The sequence below is a fragment of the Sebastes umbrosus genome, chromosome 19 (assembly GCF_015220745.1).
Source record: "Sebastes umbrosus isolate fSebUmb1 chromosome 19, fSebUmb1.pri, whole genome shotgun sequence".
In the NCBI taxonomy this organism is placed as follows: domain Eukaryota; kingdom Metazoa; phylum Chordata; class Actinopteri; order Perciformes; family Sebastidae; genus Sebastes; species Sebastes umbrosus.
The window spans coordinates 22,297,389-22,321,145 of NC_051287.1; the positions used below are offsets into that span (position 1 = coordinate 22,297,389).

Here is a 23,757-nt window from a genome sequence, read left to right on the forward strand (position 1 = left end):
CTGTGTGGGTGAGAACAAGGTAATTTATTAAAACAATATTCACATCCTTTTTGTAAAATAATTAGTGAACTGTTCGTCATAACTTTTTTTTTATTTATGAGCAAATATAATTCATGAAACATTATTCAAAAGCTTTCTGAACCTGCTCTTTTAGGGCAAACATTTCAAGAAGAAAAAGGTTCAGACAAAGGCTGTGATATGTGTAAATAATAAAATAATCACTGGTAATAATATCGGTCCAAAATTATGCAAAATTGCATAATTTTAAGTCAAAAACCTTCAAATGTTCTTGGGGGAGGACCCCTAAACCCAATATATCCTAGTATCTTTTATGCACTTTAAAAATTCAGAATGTGTTTCTTTATGGTGAGACTGCTTTTAGCTGCTACGCTGCTCAACTGTGGAACAAACTTCCAGATGAGGTCAAAGATGCATCAAGAGGGGCCACTTTCAAATCTAGACTCAAGACCAAACTGTTCTCAGACGCTTTCCTTAATTGATCAAATGCTGCACTTTACCGTCTTTTGATTGTTTTTATTATCCTTTTAATTTTTTTTCTTTTAACTTGTACTTTTATATTCTTGTATTCGTTTTTATCTTATGCACTTTGTGTTCTTTTATCTTGCTTTTATATATGTAAAGCACTTTGCATTGCCTTTGTGTATGAAATGTGCTATATAAATAAACTTGCCTTGCCTTTAACCTGCTGCAGATTATGTAAGAGCATCCTGACTGGGACACTGCTCCTAAAACCTGAATGATACCCGACTATAGACTACAAATAACACAGGAAAGCACTTTAACTATTAACACTATAATAACCCTATGATGTTCCAGTTGAAATAATATTGGAGCATTACAGACTTACTATGGAAGACGCATAGCCCAAGTATAATAAAACCACAGCTGGTTATGACTGACACAGTATAACATGCTTAAAGAAATAATGAATAAACAGTCGCAAGAGATTGCTGATACATTCCACTTCAAGTGCTGAAAAGAGAAAAACAAATGAGGAGGTGCGGCCTCTTGATTGGCCCTTTTCACAGCAGCCAGTTTGACACGCGACTGCAGAGTAAACACAGGTGTAATTAACAACACTAATTATGGTCCTGTGCGAGGTCAGCATGGCTGCTGCGTGTCTGACGTCACATTTTAGGTGCGCGGCGCGTGCAGCTCTCTGGTAGCTCCGCAAAACTCTGCGCATGGTTTTGTACAAATTAGTCAGTCACGTCGTGAGAAATATGAATGAACATAGTACAAAATACACCAATAAACTATATAGTATGTAGCATGAAGACAAATGAAAATACAAAGCTAGCACGGACATGAAACAAAAAGCATTTCATACAGGTAGAACCACACACCGCGTCATGAAGAAAGATGTTCTTGAGTCCATGAAAGTCCTTCAAAAGTCTCTTTGACTGTCTGCTTTGTCTTCAGACGTCAATAATTATAACAATAGATCATAGCAGCGTGCTGTAACACCTGCTCCCACACTCCCGCTGGATTGAGTCCCTCAACAAATCCCGTCGTAGCGGTACAAAGACAACATTAGTTCCGGGACTGAACGTAAGAACGTAACGGAACGTAACGTAACGTAAGGTAAGGTAACGTAAGGTAACGTAAGGTAACGTAACGTAACGTAAGGTGTGCGTAAAACACAAAACAATGAACAAGATTGAAAATAATAAGATACGATTGAAAATAACATGCTGTGTATCATACAATTATTAATTATTTTTGGAAAATGTCATATTCACAAGATAAAATGTTCAGGAACCAAGCCAACTTTTCTGTATTATACTAATGAATTCAAACAATATAGCACCATCATACCCAATGTTTAAAACAAAAAAGGTAATAGATTAAATGGAATTATTAGCTATATATATATAACATTAACTCTGACATCAAATGTATATATAATTATTTTTTATTTTGTCTTTTTTTTCAATGAGCATTAAATAAAAGAAAATGTACTAGTGGCGACAACCTTTCTGTTATACATTCCTGTGATGTTACTCTATGAGACAAATCACTTTAATCACATCCGATTTCAATTTTGATCTTTACATCAATTAAATTATTTATTTACTTATTGCATGAATTTATGGGATTAATGATCAATTATGCATCATGAACATATTTATGCAACATCACTTACAATATGATTATTGAGTAATATTCAAATATGTTAAAACAACTAAACTGTATAATGGAAGCTTGATACAGATTATTCCAAACAAACACAACAGGATAGACAGGAAGGCATTCCAGGCATGCCAAAATACTAAAATAAGTGGCAACGAGGTAGGAAATATATCAAAAAGCCTTTATTATAGTGGCTCAATCATAAAAAAGAAAAGCTAACATGTTTCAACCACTGTTGGTCTTCATCAGGGCGTTTAACAAACAGACAAAGTGGATGTGGCCTCACCTATATGGTATCGACAACCACTGGGAGGTAATCACATGATCAGCATAATACAACAAAATATTACAAAATACCATGAAGAAATAAACAAGTAATTTATGTACATCATCAATGAAAAATAATTCTACTTTTGAACATATAGGCTGTAAAATAAACATGGGAGCTTATACGAAAAGAAGAAAAAATATATACATTTTACTTATTTACAGAAAGCATGTAAAGTCTATATCCTGGTTAAGACCAGGATACTTTAAGGCATTCATCAATGGATCCAAAATGTCTCCCTCTGGTAAAGTTTTTTTTACCACAACAGCTTGTGAATCCATGATTTTGACAGGCACCCGTACTGCTCATACTATAATTTGGTGTTCTAGGTGTAATGTGAGACTGCGAAAAAGTTCTTCACCAGACACTGCGAGCATCTTGCATGTATGGATGGACAGGGGATCATTCCAACCCAGTATCCCCATTAATTCATCACTTGTAACATTTTTGTTACCACTTCATCACTGAAAGGGAGATTTTGACAAATAATTCACCTTTTTTTGCTAATAAACTGTATAGCTAAATTAAATCCACCTGGACCTGCATTTCCGTGACCCAATCATACACTATAGTTGTCTCTGTGCTGGACACTGCCTGCTTCTTCAGCCTCAGTGCCAGAGCCAGCCTGTCTTTCTCTGTTACCCCCGAGTTGTTACAGCCACACTGGGCTCTGCCTGGAACGAGCACCGACAAATTGACTTTATCCTCTTTTGTAAAGTTCAGGGGTCTGACAGACGGACGGACACACACAGATGGGGAAGAATATCTCTGAGCATCTGTATGTCAGGGAGTCACGAGGCATCTCGTGGGGCATGTTTAGAGAGTATATAGTGGGGTTGAGGGCCAGTGGGGGTTAGTGCTGTGTGGAACGGAGCAGACTGAAGGGGGGGCAGGTCACTGTGCCTTCAGGCAGGTGGGGGTGGGCTCAGGAGTTAATTGGTAGTTTGGGGTTTGATGCTGAACGGTGGTGACAAGTCTGTGTGGCCAGACCCAGTGAGCCCTGCTGCATATTCACTGTGTCGCAGGGCATCGCGGCAACTGTCACAGCTCACCAAGCCAGAGAGAACGAAGTGGAGAGAGGGGTAGCGAGGGGAGGAGAGAGAAAGATGGGTGGGAGGAAGAAGTGCAGGAAAACGACTAAAGATAGATTCACTTCTTTATTCCTCATTTTATGTTTTCCTTCTTAGTGTCCAACGCTGTATGCTGGCATTTGGTTTATTCTAAGTATAAGCTGTTCACTTGCCTGGTGAGAAGGGAGAGCTATGACTGTTTCAAAGCCAGCTACAGTAAGTGGGAGAGGGGCGAGTTGGGGCCAGAATGAGGCTCCATGGAGGCATGACGCTGGGGTGACTCAGTGAAGCCTTGGTCCTAATTGTGGCCCAGGGAAACTATTGTAGCCGGGGTGCAGGTCACCCCGGGCCCCAGGAAGGTTACACTGGCCCTCTTAAACCTGTTGTTGCCTGGCGCTCACATAAAAATGACACCTCGTAAATATGTACAGCTAGGGAGTGTGTGAGGCAGGACGGGGTCACTTACTTTTCTGAACCCTGCCCTTTAAACTTGCAGTCACCTTGGTCCTGTTGCCGACAGCCTGTTAGGTTGTTCTCTTACGGCCTGCGTGGCAGAGACAAGCAGCTGTGTATTTACTGGCTTGTCTTTTTGCTAGGTATAGGTTTTTTTTGGCACCTCATGTTGCTCTGAATTATGTCTCCTGTGTGCATATCTGCTTCTTGTACTTACTTTGATGTGTTTCTGTATTAAGGAGCAAAAATTCTCTGTGATTGCTAAATACAGCTGCTTCATTGTCAGGGCACTATGGCTCTGATACTGCTCATATTGTCTGCTTCTATAATGTTTGTGAATTTATACCACGTTGCTGGAAGAATAACACAGACGTGCAAAGTTAATCTTTAAATTGCCAGTGATTATAAACTAGTTAAATTATCTCCTGCAAGTCAGTATCTACTGAGGCAATGAATATATACAAGGAGGAGACTGTCCAAGAAAAGCGACCAGATAGCATCAATTTCGTCAGCAAATGCCCAAAGAAAACAACATTTGTTAACCTTCAACAAGACCTCTAAAGGCCATCGTAATTACTCTATGACTCTTATTTGTTGGGAGCAAAGAAGGAAGTCGTGGTGAATTGGGGCAAAATGTGGGACATCGCCACAGGAGACAGCTGTTTGTTTCCTGTTTTCTATCGACAGTCAGCATTGGTTTCTTTTAACTATGACCACAATCATTCCCTAACCTTAATCAAGTGGTAAGTATTGTAACCATGATGACGAAGGTCGTTAATGGAGCTAAGATCTCTATTGTTTTACAAACCTTATGTACGGTACTTTTTAACCCAAACCAGGTCGTGTCTGTGCTTAAATGCAACCAGACTTTGGCTTGTCTGATCATGAAACTGATTTATTCTTCCAATACGGAAAAGATCGGATAAAAAAAAGGCTTATTTGCGATTCTGGAGGGCATTATATTATCATCTATTTTAGAGGACTTATATATTGCATGAGTTTCATATTATATTTTTTTATGAAACCAAATTTAGTTCTTGAGAAAACATACCATGTCAGGCTATGGTGACATTAAAAGAGTACTCACCAATTTAGCGTTGCACTCCTATACCATTGCCAGACTTGAGATGGGCAGTTTTAAGAAAAGCAGTTAAAAATCAATGCAGCAGAACCAGAGATATCATCTTTTTATTCCACACATTCTTCTTCCTTGTCAAAACTTGGCGCCGTTACCTTTTTTTCACACATGTAGGCTACTCCCCAACACCTGTAAATAAAATTGCTGGAGTTCCCCTTTAAGTAATTAAGTTAGTTTTATTGTACATTTTTATAAAAGAGAATTAGTTGTGAAGAATTAAATCAACACAGACAAACAATTTATTTTAAAAACCCCAAAAAATTCTTTATACTCACCATTTTTTAATGAAACAGACCAATCTAAAATGACAGACTTCTGTATGTGTGCGGTGTACTACTGTCGGGCCCGTCACTGGGGTGCAATGCCCAGCCATGGTGCCCATAACACAACCCTCAACCTCCCATTAAAGCAGCAGTGGGTAGAAATGGAGCAAATATGATTAAAAAAAGTTATATGTATAAAAACGGTCACTATATCCTGACAGTAGTGCATGAGACAGGTAATCTGAAAAAAAAAATTCCCCGGTGCTCCTAATGGCATCTGCAAGATTTCACAGACCGGACCAGAGCCGAGCTGGAGCCTTGCCGTCTCTGAGCAGCTGTCAATCTCTCGCGAACTCCGATCAAACGGTCAAACTAGGCACCGCTGATCAAATATGAATCAGTATTCTGTTACTGTAATGCCTATTTCTTGCATAAAATGTTTTCAGAAACATCTTGTAGTGTACTGTTTAGCTGTAAAATGAGAAAGATTGTGATCCAGCCGCCATGTTGAGATCAGTTGAGGAGGTGAGGAAGTCTAGTTATCTATCAGAACACTTGAATTACAATATGCTGAAAGGTTGTTGTGGAATTTTTTTCCCAATGATGCCAAAACTATTTTGCCTACTGCAGGTTTATTTTTCCAATAAAAAACGAAATGTGTTTGATTAACGATCGCTGCATCCGCTGAAGCACAACCTTTCCGGTTTTCTATCATATTTTGTACAGTATCCTGCCTTGTGTGTAGGCGTATTGATCTGTTGTAGCAGGAAGGTTTGGACCAGATTCAGACAGCTTTACTAGTGTGAACAAAATATAGGTCGAGTGCAACTTTCAACCGACAGCAATTTGTGGTTGTGTCATGAGTGACGACTTTGCTGTCAGTGTAACTGTATAATTACACTGATGACTAACCTAGGCAACATTTCTGACCTTTTCTGTTTTCATGATGAAAGACTTTTCCACAGAAGTGTGATTAAGTCCAACTGTAATACTGTGGTTTTATTGGATGAATTACAAATGTATTGCGTGCAAAAAAATTAAGAAAATCGCATCACATGAAACGAAAGAAATATTGGTTAATCTCACATAAAGATCATGATGCAACAGCCATTCCTCCCTAAATTCTGTCCAACTATACTTGATGTACGTTATTTGGATGATATTCAGTGTAAATATCAATGTTATATTTAGTTCAGAGGGGAATTCAGATGCCCGTCCATGAAGTTTCCTCTGGCTATGGGCCTGACTACTGTATGTGCATGAGCAATATGTGTAGGACAGGACTGTTGTAATAAGGCCTCTTTTGTCATTAAGGGTGAGTAATTGGGATACAGGCAATAGAGACCTTTGTCAGTCTGATATTGTTTTAGGACATATTTATCCAGCTTGAGCTTCATTACTCTCCCTCGCGCTCTCTCTTTCTTTTTTTCTCTCTCTCTCTCTCTCTCTCTCTCTCTCTCTCTCTTCCTCTCCCTCCCTCTCTCGCTGCCAATTTTCCCCTTCTTTGGTTCCCAGGGACCTATGTGGGAACAATAGATGTACAATTAACGTGGGCCAGGCACGGGAGAGCAAGCGTTTGATGTTCCTGTTGAGTGGCCTCCTTGCTGAGGGTAGGAGAGCAATGTTTGGCAGGCTTCACTGTGTGTTTTCCTTCTTTCTGAAGCATATTAGCTCCCAGATTATTAAAATTCAGGCCATAAATAAGCTGATGGCAGCTGCAATATGCCAGAAATAATGTTTACAAAGCCAAGGCCCTCATTATCTCCCCAAGGCCTAAAGTAGGAAGACAAGGAGTGGGAGGAGAAAAAAAATGCTTTTAGCTTCCTTCATGCTCACCTTTATTCTGCTCTTCTTCACTCTCATTCGCAGATGATACCACAGAGATTGGACTGATTACTCACAACAATGAGGACGCCTATAGGAAGAAGGAGAGGGACCTATTCATACGGCGTCAAGACAATAACCTCCCTAAATCCATCCCGAAATGTTGAGAAGATAATTTTGGATTTTAGGAAGACCAAAACTGTTCAGCCACCAGTTTGCATCAATTATGTCCCTGTTGAAATAGTGAATAACATCAGATTCTTAGGCATTCAGATCTCTCCTGGTCTCTAAACATCAGTTGAGTTGTCAAAAAGGCACAACAGAGACGCTACTTTACAGATACTTTCTGCGATGCCTTAAAAAAATATGGAATGTCTACAAAAACCCTGGTCAATTTCTATCAGGCAACCAGAGAAAGCATCCTTACTGGAAGCATACTGGTGTGGTTTGGCAACCTGACTCAACAAGACCACAAACAACTGAGGAAGCCATTTGAAAACAGCTTCGAAAAATCAGGAACATCACTGCCACAGATTCAGGACATTTACATGCATACCTTCTGCTGCAGAAGGAAGGGCCTAAGTGGACAAGGACATCAGCCACCCAGCACACATGGACACATAGACTACTGAACAGCAAGCACTTTAAATAACACAGGGATTTATTTCTTATTGTAGAATTTCTCCTTCTTATTATTGTTGTCTCTTATTTACTCATCTTATATATCAGCCGGGTCTCATGGGAAGGCTTATAAATAGCATGACATTACACGGGCATTCTGCGTGTCACAAGGACGCATTTTAGCCTTTTAGCGTATCATTTGTACGCCATGCAACAAAACTACGGCAACTACGGAAGTTGGTTTAGGCAGTGGTTCCCAAAACTTTTCTGCAGGGCCGCCTTTTTGTAGATAAAAAATATATTTTCAAACCACTGGTCTAGGGCAACAAAACCACTCACTTAGGTTTAGGGAAAACGTCATGGTTGGGCTTAAAATAAGTACAGTATGTGAACTAGGTAAAATACGTACAGAAACAATGTTGCATACGTACGGAAAACATGTCACAAACGTCACTTACGTAACTGAAAAAACAAAACACCGGTCACCTGGTCGAAAGTTCTGTGTTTGTTGGACCCATCCCCTCCCCTACCACCCACTATAAGTGGTCTTTCTCTCTCGAGTGTTTACATTGCAGTCAGTACAGACTACATGGCTTACAAATGACACACCAAGAAATGTGTTCTTATTGCATGCTATAGCCCATTATTGTGGTATACATACGTCTTTTCGTGCGAACAAGCTGTATAGCATTTTAAGGGATGAGAGAGCCAGGACAGATGCATTTCATTGCATTTGAATGTACAACTGTATTTTTTTAATGTATATGATAATAAACTCGAACTTGTACTCAAACTTGGAGTTTTAGCGATGAAAAACAAAAAGTAAACGTGTACTTATTCTGCTCTGTACTACCCTATGCATATGTCATGTTGGACATATTCTCATTCGAGGTGTGAAAATGGGATATTTGTAGTTTCCATTTCATCTAGCCATTTGACAATGAGTAGAGACTACATCATCCCTGAGAGAGCATGCAAAATTCACATAGGCCCTAGCTAATACTGACCATAGTGTACCAAATCAGGTTATCAAATTCAGTACAAATCAAAATTGACAACATCATTGTCTGCAAAAATAGTAGATAAAATGGCATAGAGATTAACAGTAAAAAACTATATTTGGAAATTACTAAAAAAGTGTACTCCCATTTTATTTTGGACAACTAAAGAACTGACTTTCCTGCTACCTGTCCTCAATTTCCCTCATCAGACTCAGGCTCTGTTCGGCTCATATATATATTGTCGATCCATGAATTGGTTTAGGTTGGCTGCCGTGGCAACCAGGGAAGTGAGCAGCAGCATTTACATGGCAATGGAGGCCAAGTTCATAGGAGCTCTGCATATCACAGGTTCAAGTGACACTTCCACAAACACACACTTTTGTGGTTCATTAATTTAGCTTTATGTGATTCCAGACAAAAGATAAGAAAGATAATTCACAACTCTGTTTTACACACTGCTATATGAACCTAGCTTCAGAAATACAAAGTCACATGTAATGGGTATACATGTTAAAGTATTCATTTAAATCAACAGTAATCTAGCAGCTCTTCTTTGATGGTGATGTGTACCATGGCTTGAGCTGCTGCAACAGTGTGAAGATGCAATTTGGGCCACACCGAAAACACAATGACTGTATGTGTGTGTGTATCATCAATAAGCACAAACACACATACACACAAACTAGTACCGAACACACTCACCTACACTTGCACGTACACAAATCAAGAAACAAACATAATGCATACACTTTTGACACAGTGGTGGCAGGTGCTAAATTTAGTTGTAAAGTCAGTGTCTTTGATCAGTGGGACTGCTGATGGAGGCCGATGAAGGTTTGTCATAAAAGATGAGGGGAGAGGACAGACAGCGTGTCACATAAAAGCTTTTTGCTTTGTTGGGAAAAAGTGAATATTGAAGTGTGAAGTAATGAGGACGGTGTTCGGTCTTCTCAGGCAAAGCGAACGTGAATCCGCACAGATGCTCACACACACAATGTCACATTCACACACACACACAGGAACCAACAGTGATTTGGGTGATCCACTGAATGAGCAACCTTATCTTCATACTAAAAATGTTGATTCCGCACTAATTTACTTTTCCAAATACATTTTGGAGAAAGACATTGTCGCTTCGATTACGTTTGGATTTTTTTACACAACATTCCTATACCTCAGAGAAGACATAGCAGGGAGGTCAAAGGTCGACTGGGTGTCCAAAGCACTGGAGACTGAGGTGACATCATATAATTGATTCATGACGAAATTCAAACGGGATCAAAAAAATATTTGTCTCTCGCCGTTGACCACCGTTGTTATTTTTTCCAAAATAAGGTCCCATGGGGTCCACCGGAAGGGAAGGGACTTTTCCTCTATATAAAGATTTGGTGTTGCCAGTTTGCAGTTAAAAACTGTAATCCAAGTGGCAATGTGCCCTATGAAACATACTTGTGTAGCAAATTATTTGTATATGAATGTAATGTTTGAGAGACGGGGCTCCGTTAAGATACCTTCTCCATTGTACATCCAGACATGTACAATGCCAACCAGTGATGACAAAGAGGAGAGGGATTACTTTTTTCAAAATATGATTTTAAAAACTCACCAAAGCACATAAATAGTTGAATTTCATGGATGGAAGTGGAAGGAGTGTTTGTCTTCCTTTTCTTCTGCTGTGGTCCGTGTCTTCAAGTGTGTCTAAGACTTTCCATTTGGCTGTCACTTTAGATCTGCTTCTCATCTTCTAAGAACTCATCTACTCCTCTTGGCAGCTAATGGAAGTGGTGTGGAGGTGTGGCACTGAGATGGCATAAAGGCAGGGGTGGCCATATTGTCAGCATGGAGGAGTAGTTTCCAGTAATGGCTCTAAATTAGGGGAGCAATTTAGGTCACAAAGTTATTCAAGTCTCTGAGCACGCAAACAATTACATTTGTGCATCAAATGGCAGCCAGTCACAGAAGGGTTTAGCTGCCCTGACAAGGTTTTCTTGCTTATGTCAGTCGTTAGTAAGGAAGCAGAGAGATAAAGCCTGTAAAACAAACAAACTCCATAAACATGTTTCAGCACCAAAGAGTGGTGAAATTTATCGGTGGCGCCTAAACAAATTGGCAAAATGGAAAAACTTCAATATGCTCTGCATAGGATTTAATGAAACGGATACTACTCATGGAATTGCTGCCAGCTGCAGAACGCCATTTGCAGCTGAGAGGGAAAGAGAGAGAGGGGATAAATCAGAAGTCAAATGCCAATACGCCATCGGCCAAATCTCTCAACCTGATGAAACACAAGAATAATCAGATTTGGAGACGCTTTTTGGGAGTGGAAGTTCTGGGGGGAGTGGGAGTGTTGGGTGATGATATGAGCGGAACGGACAGAACAAGGAGGGCTTTTTTCCTGACTGACTGACAGTCCCAAACAAGGCTGCTCTCTTAAGGAGGAGGGGGTCTCGTCCCCAGACATGATCCCAGCAGCTTGAAGCAAAAACACAGAGCAGATAAAACGTTCTTTGTGGGGGACTGAGGATGCATTGGTTGATTTGTGGGTCAGATAAGGGGAGAGAAATTGAGAGGTTGACAGATTAATTAGTCCTGTTATATAATGTTTTAATGTGCTTCTTTGTTTTGTTTTTTCTTCCCCAAGGTCACCTGAATGTGTGCACATTTCTTCTTCTGTGGTACTTTTATTCACATGCATGACTATAGTTTTTTTTAATGTATATTCGTGTGTGTGCCTGCTAACACACATGTGCAGTCTGTATACGGTTGTCCATGGTGACAAACGTGTGTATCTGTGTTGCCTGTCGCAGGTATTTCATCACCTTGTTCATCAGCTAACACAGACGTAGACAGAAAAGCCTGAAAACAACAAGCAACACAGCTCCTTCCCTGTCAAGCCGAACACGAGACGCCATCGGCTGTCGTTGCATTTGCACACTTATCACACACTTGCCATCACTTGGTTCAGCTGCTGACTGTTTGCATGCGTTTTTGCAATGACATGCATTTATCTGTAAAGACTTAATGAAACGTGAGATTCCTCCTGAACGGGGTATGTAATAGTTTAGGACATGATTCATCCATCACAGGCAGAGCATGTTTAGACAGGAGAGTTTGTTACACCAGTCATAATATTCTGTGAACGCACCACAGTCGTGCAAATGATCATGCAATATCTGTCATAATTAACCAGCAAATATTTTCCAGTTCAAATAAAAAGCCGCAATAAAAAAAAGCAAAGCAAGCTCACACAGAAACTTTGAGCTGTATACAGTTGGTTATGTCTATCACAATACTTGTTCTATGTAATCTCACATATGTAAAACTCTCCATAAGATCTTCCCTTCTACCAAACATTTTAGTGTTTACTGGAATAAACTTGTTTACATCTGCTCAATTTCATTGGCAAGAACAAACCCCCCACCAACTCTATATTACCTTCATACAGTGACGAAACTTCCCCCCAAAAAGACCAAATATATTAACCTATACATTAACATAATGAATGCTTTTTTTAAATCAAGCATATTTTATATTAAGCAGACTTACATGAAGTGTCTGCAAACATGTATTTGAATAAATAATACATATAAATATTAAAAAAAAATATAGTGGTATGTATGTATACTGTATGTATGTATGTATCTATCTATCTATCTATCTATTTATCTATCTATCTATCTATCTATCTATGAACTACTTTATGATGCCAAAAGAGTTATTCCACTTCTCTTTAAAATAATTATTTCCAACAAAACATTTTAAAACTTATATTTTCTGGGTTAATTATGAACTATATTGTTGACCAGATGTGAGCATAAACACTGTCACATCATGTTTCCAACTTTTTTGCTATTGTTCTGAATAATTAATACTTTTTTTTTTTTTATCAATTGACTTTTATATATATTTTTTTCTTGTATGTTTCCCTGGAGTTATTCTTCTTATTGCTGAAGTTGAAGTGAAAGCTGTTACACCTCATCTTCTGATAGCTTTGCAGTGATTGTTATTCTGACTGGCCCTGATGTTATTTCTACTGGAAACGAGCCCTCCATTTAAATCCGTGATAATGCAAACACCCTGTCCACACAGTGACAATGTCAAACTGTTGGAGGGAGCTTTCTTTTCACTTGATGTTGTTTGTATGACTCTTACTGATCCATACTACTCAGCTCTCAGCAGTAGCAGTGCAGAGAGAGGGCGGAGGACAGCAGGAGGCTACTGTAACCTGGAAAACAACCTGGTATGTCTGCAATGAGGAAACACAGTGGGCTGGATGATTATCTTGTCTTTTTTGCAGGAGATCTTTGATGTTGTATATGTTATGTTGGTGTGTGAGTGTGTGTCTGTGTGTGCGTGTATGCGTGTGTGTGTGTGTGTGTGTGTGAGCCATACAGTAAGCTGCAGCAGCGTCATGTAGGCAGCACGCACACAGCACTGTGTCTCCATGGAGCAGAGACAGAAACAGACAGAGAGAGAGAGAGACAGCAGGCCTGAACCCGATAGAGTAAGAACATTTACACTTTAACACCTTAACTTTAATGCAGGACAGCAGGCGTGTATTCTTAATTTCATTTTTTTATGCCTTATCAAAAATAACCTCTTTAATAACCTGGATATTCACAAGTGATTTGTTGTCTGAACGCGACTGCAATAAACAGGCCTTTTGTATCGTTATTCACTAATAATTCAACTTTAAACGCATTCTGAAATGCATGAAATGTATTTTTATATTTAGCCTAATTTTGAACTACACGTGTGGCCTGTAATAGGAGTAACACATTTAGTTTCGTTGACGTTGAACATTCATATATTTTCAAGGAAGAAATCCAAAACAAGAAAATGTACAGTATATCACCTACTTTTTATAATTATTTTTATTTGACTGAAAAAAAATGTTGCATGTAAAGGAAGTTCAGTGCTGAATATAAATCTTTTCAAATTAAGATATAAATGTGAGAATACGTTAAAGTTTTTCTAAATTACTGTAGGCCTATCTATTATTATTTTATGTCGACATTTATATTTTTTTTAATGATTTGGCCTTGTTGGTATAATGTTTTAAATTATTATTATTAATATTATTAATAATATTATTATATAGGATACAGTAGCCTAGCCTGTCAAAATATGAGTGAAAGTGTCCTGCAGTTCCCTAGCGCCATGCAGTGGCGGGCAAATATTTCCGTTTCGGTCTCCAGCGCCATGCAGAAGTGATTTATGCTCACTTTGTGAGATCCTTTTATACAAGCCGAGGTATGATTCCCTTTTTTTCCACTTAAACTCCATTTATAACCCTAAAAATATTTATATGTCCAATTCTATATCAAATAAAATGTGTTTTTTCTTTATTATTATTCATTTGAATTGTCAGACAATTATAAAATATAAAGGACATGGATCTTGTCAAAAGCAAAATGAACATTTTGTTTGAGTCAAACTTTGATGTGAAGAATCAAAAGCGTTTTAGCACAAAATCCGTTTGAGGAGTTAAAAGCCTAACAGCCTAATTGGGTCTATCAAGTCAAATTGATACAATAACATCCCTTTGGCGCGGTTCAAAGATTGCCTAAAGAAAACTGTCACACTTTTAGGCCTTTTTTTTTTTGGTCTAATGACCCCTGCAATTTTCCTCCACCCGGACTCATTTGCCGGCGAGGGGAGGAAATATTGCATGTGAGGATGTGAGGATGGTTTTTCTTTGAAACAGTTTGTGCAGGTCGCTCCTGAGGGGAGTTTGAAAACATGTCAGCTCTAATTAGCGCTCCAGACATCACGCACGAGTCCAGGGCCTGTTTGGGATTTTGACAACACGATATATAGATTTTAAAAAATATATATACAAAATAAAGAGTGGATAGTTTCTTAACACGATTTCTAACGTTATTTTACAAGATTGTTTTTTTTTTCTTTATTTCGCATTTTCTTTATTTCAGTGATACATTTGGAATTGTTATTGAATAATATTAAAATGTTTTTATTGTATTCAAATATTAGAATGTCCTGCCTAAATTTCTACTCCTAAAGATTATCTGAATTTATTATAAATCTCCTAAAACACAATAAAATATTTGACACAATTTAACACGGTAAAAACGAGAACAAAATAACGAAGTTAAGTTAAATTAAATATTTCCCCCGCTGAAGAGAGAGCAGAGCAGCGTTACTCTTTATTTCTGCCTTATTTGCAGGTATGTCTTTCTTTTTATCTGTCTTGAAAACCATTTCACACATGCTTGGCCCCCAGTAAAATATCATCAAAATTATTCTCAATATTATTATTCATCAACATTATTTATAATTAAAAAAACTTCTAAAAAAAATCATCTAAAAAGCAGGTCTGGTATTATATATATATAAAAACAGTTGTCTAATTAATATGGAGGACGTTTTAACAGTTCATTCCCAGCAAAACAAATTAATTCAATACCAGCTATATATCTAGTTTAGAATAAATATAAATAAATAATAAAAATCCATGATTTCTGCTCTATTTTTCTTGTTCACGCCCACGCAAAATGATACAATAAAAAAAGGAATATGCGTCATGGCCATTTCACTCCCATTACATCAGTGATGATACCAGTATCATAGCAATCATTTACCCCAGTTGCCTATTAATCACCTTCCATTAGTGTCTTTTACCGGCCTTTCAGAGGGGATCCAGTCCATGTTTCAGGATAAATGAGTCATCAAGCCAAACCGCAAAAATACAATAACTAGCTGCCTTTTGTTTCCAGTGTGTGTTTCTCCATTTGGTGTTCAGGACGCATCGATTCAAATATGTTTTTCCCACCACCAGGATTGGACACGGGACGGTGTCCCACGGGATGCCGGAGGTCTGGAGGTTTGGAGTGGGCAGAGGGAAGGAAAGGAGAGATGGAGACTCATGTGCAACACTTTAAAAGAAGAAGGGAGGGTTCTCCATCTTGCTTTGTCAGACAGGGGGCCTGCATGCTGACATGGGGAAACATCTGCTGCTGCGTCCAAAATACAGACTGATGACTCAAATTATATGCTGTCAGAGGGTCTGCCAGTTTAGAGGATGGAGAGACCGCATCCCGTCGACCCCCTAGCCCAAAAGGTCTATATGGGCTCAAAAACACGCAAAATGTCAGCTTCCACCAATCTGGTGTAACACCGAAATCTGTGACCAAAGATGTGTGGCCAGCAACACATGAGGTCACCATCTCTGATGGCTGTGGTCAGAAAATGTGACCCCACTGTACCTGCATAATAAATGAGACAAATACATGACAGAAAACACACAAAACATAATTGTTGAAAAACATAAATGTATTTGAATATTTTTAATTTAAAGATATATTCACAAAACTCTAGAAGAAAAGTAAAAGATAGGTAGTGGGGTCACTTTCATGATGTCAGCCATCAGAAACTGTGGCCCCAATGTACCTGCATAATAAATTAGGCAAATACATGACAGAAAACACACAAAACAAAATTGTTAAAAAACATAAATAATATTTTTAATTTAAAGATATATTCACAAAATTCTAAAAGCAAAGTAACAGATAGGTACAGTGGGGTCCCTTTCTGATGTCAGCCATCAGTAATGATGACCTCGTGTGTTGCTGGCTCTCAGATATTGGTGGTCACAGATTTCAGTGTAACACCGGCACATCAGGGTGTTTAGTCTGTAAAGGTCAAAAGATAAACTGGCATTCATTCACCCCAAGTTGATCCACACATGTCAGAGTGCACCTCACCTTGCGTGCTCGCTGGATGACCACAACGAAACACACATATCAGCAGGGACTGTTTGTTGTCTGCCTCTAATAATCAGCCTCTCTGCCATTTGATCTGGCAGCTGAGAAGTCTGTCTCTGTCTGCTGCATGTTCCTTGTTGTGTTGGTCCACTTGAGTGAAAATGGAATTTTTAGGGGCACGTTTCACCTCTTGGTTTACTCCGCAACAGCAGCTCGCTGATGCTTTTATGATTAGGACGACTAAATTAGAACCAGAGGAAGCAAAGCAGCAGAAAGACAGACAGACAGAGCGGCCAAGCGAGGATCACTTCTGCCTGCTACCTTTTCTAGTATTGATACAGAGAGCCAATAAAACCCCTCGCCTCAAAAAGATGAATGTTGTCATTGTTATTGCAACCATAATCGCCATGCACAGCGCTCGTGGCACGAGGAAGCACACCGTTCCTTCACTTGTTATGATCATCAAGGCAGACAGGCACAACATTGGGGCCTAAGAATGTTTCATCAAATTTCTCCACCATAATAGTGTTGATTTCCATGCAATTGTGGAATCCTCAAAGAGGAGCTGAAAAGCAGAGAAAGGGAAGAACGTGTGCTTATGTTCTCGGTTTCAGTCATGCCAGTAAGCTGATTTATCTTACCATAAGAGGCAGATCTTGAGAATATGCAAGGGGAGAGAGCTAATGGATCATTATTATGTGTTCCTCACTCCCCTATCTTTCTAATGACTGCAGGGCTTCGCGATTCTGGCTTTGATTTGGAGCCCATTCTCCAATGTGACTTGAGTGGACTAGCTGAGCTAAGACACAATTTTCAGGAGATTGCAGAGTAAGTGCCTCTGGCAAGACCTTTTTATTTATATGGCACTTGACTTTCTCTATCTCTCGGGAGAAAGAGAGCAAGAAGGGGAGAGAAAGAGAGCTTTTCTAACTATTATTGATTGGGTTTTAAAGGATGAAAACCACTATGGGATGCAGGTCAAAACAAATATTAATAGTAAAAGCAGTTTGCAATAATGTCTTTAGAGATCCTCTAAAAGAAGAAAGTTTATAGTGAGTGTGGTGTTTATAGTCTGGTGACTGAATATGTTCAGTTTCTTCCCTGAAAATACCCTAGTATCAAATCAACATAATGATCCGGTGCTTCTGCTATTTTTAATGATGCTCAATTAGTTGACATATCAGAATCAGTTTTTATTTGCCAAGTACAAACAGTACATACAAGGAATTTAACTCTGGTTTTATGCGTCTCTTTAAGTGTACTCACACAGAAATAGAAATGAAAACAGCTAGGTACAAGGACAACAAAGCTGGACAAATAAGGTGAGGGATAGACCGGATTGTTATGTAGACACGTAGTGAAAAAATATGTATAAGTATAAATATATAAATATATAAATATATAGCACCAACAGCCAACAATAAAATAAGAATAAAATAAAAATGTGTTCTTTAAGTGTAAACAATACAAATAGCACAAATAAATAAATACTGGATGGATGTTTATGTACAATATGTACATGTATACATGTCTATATATACTGTATATATATAGCATTTATATTGACAGTGACAGATGATATGCACATATTTAAAAAAAAGTTAGTGCATTAAAGACTTGTAATTATAACAGCAGCAGTGGATAATGGAATTATGATTATATGTATGGCAGAAGTACATAAATTATTATCCTCTTACAGATGCTATTTATAGTCTATTTACTCCCCTAAATTTTAAGAGGAAAAAACAACAAAAACGTGTCAAAGTTGACTGACAGCCTTCTGTCTGAAGAGCTTACAGAGATTTGGTGGATTTTGTTTCACAGTCACTGAGGTGTTTGTGTGTTTGTCCCTAAAGACTCAAAGTTCAGGGGTTTTATTTTGCGGACAACACACACTTTGAATTACGTTGTATTGTCTCCATTCATAAATATTGCTCTCATAACCATTAATATATATAGCTATTTATAGGTCTGCCCACATGTGTCTTTCTTGTTTATGTCCTAAATGCTGACAGAGTGCATTCAAAGATTATTAATTCATTTGATTGGTCACAAGTTCATTAAAAATGGATAAATAAAAGTGGTAAAATTAATGTTATATTGAAGCTGCAGTCATAAGTGTAGCATATGAACTATTCTAATATGCAAATGCTTGGTTCATCTGTTGACTAACAACTCTCCCTTGTGGGCATGGAGGACATTGCATGAGAAAGGGGAAAAAAAAGTTTGCACCTTCACCTTTTGTCTTCATTTCAAACAGCAAGCTGCATCTCCCCCTCAAGTTCCAGCTCAGCTTTTCACCTGTAGTTACAAAGAAAACATTAGAAAATATACTGATTTAATGTGTCATCTCCAAATAGAACAACATATAATACATTGCTTATTTATATTTTAATTTAAATAGTAGGCGTTAAACTACAGCAGTGTAGAAAAAGCTGTGAGAACATCTGTAAAACACTTTGAAAAGTGCAGGGAACATTACATCATTATACTTTTGTAATTTAAGAAATAATGATTAAATGCAATAATAAGCTACTGTACAGATGAACAATAGGCTGTTGCATATCAAAACACTGCAGTTGCTAGGTGACACAAACAGGAGTGTATAATTACCTGCGTGAGTGGCAGTTTTCCATCAGTGTGAGTTGCATTGAAATTCACTGTGATTCAACCACAGGTGTGCCGCTGGTGGGTGTTTTGCAGCCGGAAACATGTCTCGGCCAATCAAGGCGGCATACTGGAACCTCCTCTCAATAATTAGATCAAATAATTAATTAAACAATGAGCCTGGAGAGGCTGTGTTTTACATCTCAGAGGCGTTGATAGGCCTCATCAGGATGCCAAGCGGGGGGTTGAAGTGTGCCATGGCTTATTGGTTTGAAGAATCAGCAGAAATGTGATTTAGTATTGAGAAAGATATGAGAACAATGTTTTATTATGAATCATATTTTATTCTGAAAACAAGAAGAGAATGTAGAGATTTTGTTTTAGCATATAAATATGTATGTCTTGGAAGTAAAAGCAGTGCTTTGACATGCCAACAATGTGCTGATCGATGATGAACAGCTGTTACAAGCTCACAGTTGAGCATCTACGACTGTCAGCTTTCTAATAGACTTGTGTGGAAAATATGACGGCGCCAAATAAATCACATGGCTAAATATGCCAAACCACACCCACCCACACACACATCAGCTTGCTGCTTGTTTTAAGGACAGGCTTGTTTCACTGCCATCTAAGGACAAGCTTACCGCTCAATTAGGTTTAATACAGTAATCAACAACCAAAAGACAAGCTTGCATTGTTTAAACTTTACAGTGCAGACCTCGCGTTGTTTCTGCACCTTTTAATAAGAGTAATCATGAAGGTAATCACCTCAAAATCCTTTAAGTGCTGGGTATCAGCAGCAGACAGGCACCAGACAAATGATCTTATATGTATGCAGTGTAAAGCACAACAAGTCCCATTTGAACTCTACTCGGCTAATTCAAAATCTAATTGGAGCTTTGTTAGTTAATTATTGGAGGTGAACATTTATTAAATAATGTAATGAGACAGTGAAGAATCTGTGTGAGATTCTTAGTTCCCTTACAAAAAAGAAGAATAGTTCAAGTATATTCCCCAAGTATACTTTATGTAATAAGTATACTGATATCGATACTTTTAAGTACACTATTTCAATACTTGGGACTAAATTGGCCCCCTTTTTAGTTTATAAAAGTATACTTTAAATGTAAGTGTAGTAAACTTAGTAGTTTACATCCAAGTTGTATTTTGTACTGCAACTATAATATGAACTATACTACAAGTGAACTTATAGGTATACTGTTTATTAGTTATATACTTGTAGCCCACTTTTTAGTTTACGAAAATACACTTTACAAGTTTTCTTTAAGTTAACTTATAGTACTTAGCCAAACTTATACTTTTCTGTACTTTTCAGGATAAGCCAAGCATACTTGGACTCTTCTGTACACTTGCCTAGTACACTTAGACTTTTGTGTATGCTTGTTGGTATAAGCCGAGTATACTTAGGTACAATTTTGTTAAGTATATCTCTGATAAGTACATAAAAAGTAAACTGAAAGCATACTCTCTTATTTTAAGTTTAAAAGAACTATACTAATATAACTTATTTTTTAAGTAAGGGTTTGCAAGCAGGGGATCCAGTGCACTTCAGACCAATAGACTCCTTAATGGAATGATTCCCAAAGTGGGGTCTGGGGTGGCGCTCTGCCAGGGGGTCCGCAAAAGTAATTTGCTATAAATTGTGCTGTATCATTAAAAAGTACATATCTACAGGTGCAGACAATTTGCACAAATAAAACAAGCATATTGTGTCCAGGAATGAGCCCTAACACCCGGAAATTAGTTAGCATTTTAGCACTTCTGGTTCCCTCATCTGGAAGTCAATGGGTTTTTAGTTAGATGCCTGAAATAAGTCAGTAAATATCCCACTCATCGATTTTGAAGCCTTTACATGTCTTTAAAAAAAGCGGTTGCTGACAAGTGGCTAAATGAGACTACTAAACGCCATCACACCGACTCGTCCACCTTTACAGCCTCGTTGTGTATACTTGCGCTCATGTGACCATTGTGTAGTTCGTTTATAGCCTAACGTCAGCTTTTTACTTCTGGCGATTGCATTTATGCTTTAAAAATCATAAAAATGGTGTTCATTTGTGAAGATTATCCTGCTGAACAAAATGTATCATAAATGTTTGTTTGCCACAGAGTTTTTTTTCTGCAATAACCCAAAACCCAATGGAAAAATCCCATTGGCGTTTTGTCGAGAAAACCAGAGCGACTTTTGGGTTGGCCTAAAACAATACGTCATCCCTGTAGCACTCTATAGAAACTCTGACAGGATTGTGACACATCACGTCAATCTGTCATGAATCAGTCACTTCACTGAGGGCGCAACGAACTGTTCCTGCTGCTTAGTTTAGCTTAGCTTATTAGCCAGCTAGCTAGCTGGGGAGCATGGAGAAATATTTGAGTCAGTCCACATCGTCAAGTGACGCAAAGCCGAAACTAGCTCAATTGAAAAAATATGACGACAGTATATCGTGTTTGATTTTATTGAAAACAGCGACAGGAGACCAAAATGCGTCTTCAGGTGTGATCGAATGAAGCCATGAATCCAGCCAAGGTAAAGCGACATCCGATTACATATCACCCTGCATATCAGGGCAAGACATAGTGGTATTAACATGATTCAAATTGAAAGGTATTTCTGTTTATACTATCCAACAGGTCTGAAGTATGAGTAGAATACAAATAGGTCCAATGGCATTTAAAAAGAACATGTTCTCCCCTGTAAGGGGCCCCGGGCCCCTGCCTTAATGCATATCTGTGCCACTGATTACAATTCAATAAGTGCAGTTGGTAAATAATGAGAACATGAAGCACATGTTTAGCTACATTGAGAAACCTGATTCACAAACTCCCAGTCCCCATCCTTGGTTTTCTTCTAGGTCTACACCCCCCACTCAGCCTTCCTGGACTGCTTGTGGCAAACAGTCATCAAGGGGATTAATGTCCTTCAAACTTTTATATCCGACATAAATGACAGATTGTTTTCTCTCTTGCGTTTTGATGTTTGCAAGCGAGGGCCCGCTTTGAAGTCGGCAGAGCTTTTATCTCCCTCTATTTACATTGGCTAAAGTGTTAAGTGGACTTCTCGTTGGGCTTGAAGGATGTAATACCCTGCAATGAGAGATTTACAGGAAGGGGGAATCGCAAACTCCGTGTGCTCCTTTCGGCGGCCCCCTTTCTAACAAAAACTATTTATGCAAATGCAGACGCCGTGGACGGAAAGCACTCCCAGACAAAATCAGATGTTTCCAAACAGGCTGCCGTGCTGAGTTGGCAGATGTTCTGTCGCTGCAGCAGGCACCCTTTAAACAAAAGCTGCTGATGGCTCTCTGCGTTGAGTGTAAGCTGCGCCCAAGAGCTGCATTTCCTTGGAGCCATCTGGAAGAGCTGGCCTCAAACAGGAGCACTGGGGAAGTGAGGGCACTGATTGAAACGAATACTAATGACCTAAAAAACAGCGACTGACCTCCTCTATTTATGTTAGGGGGAAGATTTGCACATTTCCTGTCAAAATATAGACAGACAGTGGTACGGTTCAGCCCGTTGTCATTCCCAGGGCGTCAAATACCGATGCTTTGTCACGGCCGTCGGCGTTAGATAACGACGCTTAAGGCCCCCTTTAGCGTCAGTATGAGGCGCACAAAGCTTTCCATTATCTGCAACGTAAACCCATCCGTGTCAATATTAAACACTCAGCGACTGAAGTGACGTAGCTTTAAGTGCAAAAAAAGAGAAACCAGGCGGGCAGGAGTGGAGGTGGATGGGCCCAACAAACACAAGGCTTTCATCCAGGAGACCGCTGTTCGTGTCCGTGCATCACGTTACAACCAACTGTTCATTCATGTCCCGTGTTCACAACGTTTGGTGTCATTTTCACTGTACAAATGTAGTCATTTTAAGCCCAACCATGTGTTTTTTTTCCAAAACCTAACTATAGTGGTTTTGTTGCCTAAACTTAAACAAGTGTTTTTTGTTTAGTTCATAACATTAAGCACGTGTTTACCGCGAGCCAAAAGAGTGACGCCGAGGGATCTGACAAAGCGTCGGTATCTGACAAAGCGTTGGTGTCTGACAAAGCGTCGGGATATGACGAGTTGGGATGAGAATTAGTTGTAAACTGACGTTTTTTTCCGGAAAGAATCAGTTGAGTTTCAGAGACGTAATTTTGTATTGCTCTGTACTCTTGAACAAAATGCTTTCACCTTCTCTACCAGCTGTTGGGCGGGTGGCAAAAGCCTAAAGGCAACCCCTATGCAAACAATAATAATAGAGTCGTTTCACTTGGAGTGAGCAGTTGTGTTTTACATGGGGAGTCAATTTATAATGTCACTATACGGATGTTGACATAAGGATAGAGCAGAGCTGGAACAACTGTCATTTTACACAGTGACTAAACTGGGATCGTTCAGCCTCCGAGAAACACGACACCTCCATCGTAAAATGTATATCATAACATTGTCTGCAAAAATTCAATGTCATATCAAAATGTAATCACCATCAGAAGTAACATAAATAATGAATGCTTTAAAAAAAGACACTTAAATGTACATAAAATGTAACTATAGTGCCACAGGAATATGAGA

At 38.8% G+C, this 23,757-nt stretch overlaps 1 long non-coding RNA gene across 1 annotated transcript in view; it reads left to right on the forward strand.

Moving 5' to 3' along the window:
- LOC119477724 overlaps window positions 1–8,084 on the forward strand; it is a 31,230-nt gene extending 23,146 nt beyond the window's left edge. Inside the window, exon 5 of the long non-coding RNA XR_005204296.1 lies at window positions 7,276–8,084. This is a non-coding gene — a long non-coding RNA (uncharacterized LOC119477724). The remainder of the gene's footprint in view (window positions 1–7,275) is intronic.
- The last annotated feature ends 15,673 nt before the right edge of the window (window positions 8,085–23,757 follow it).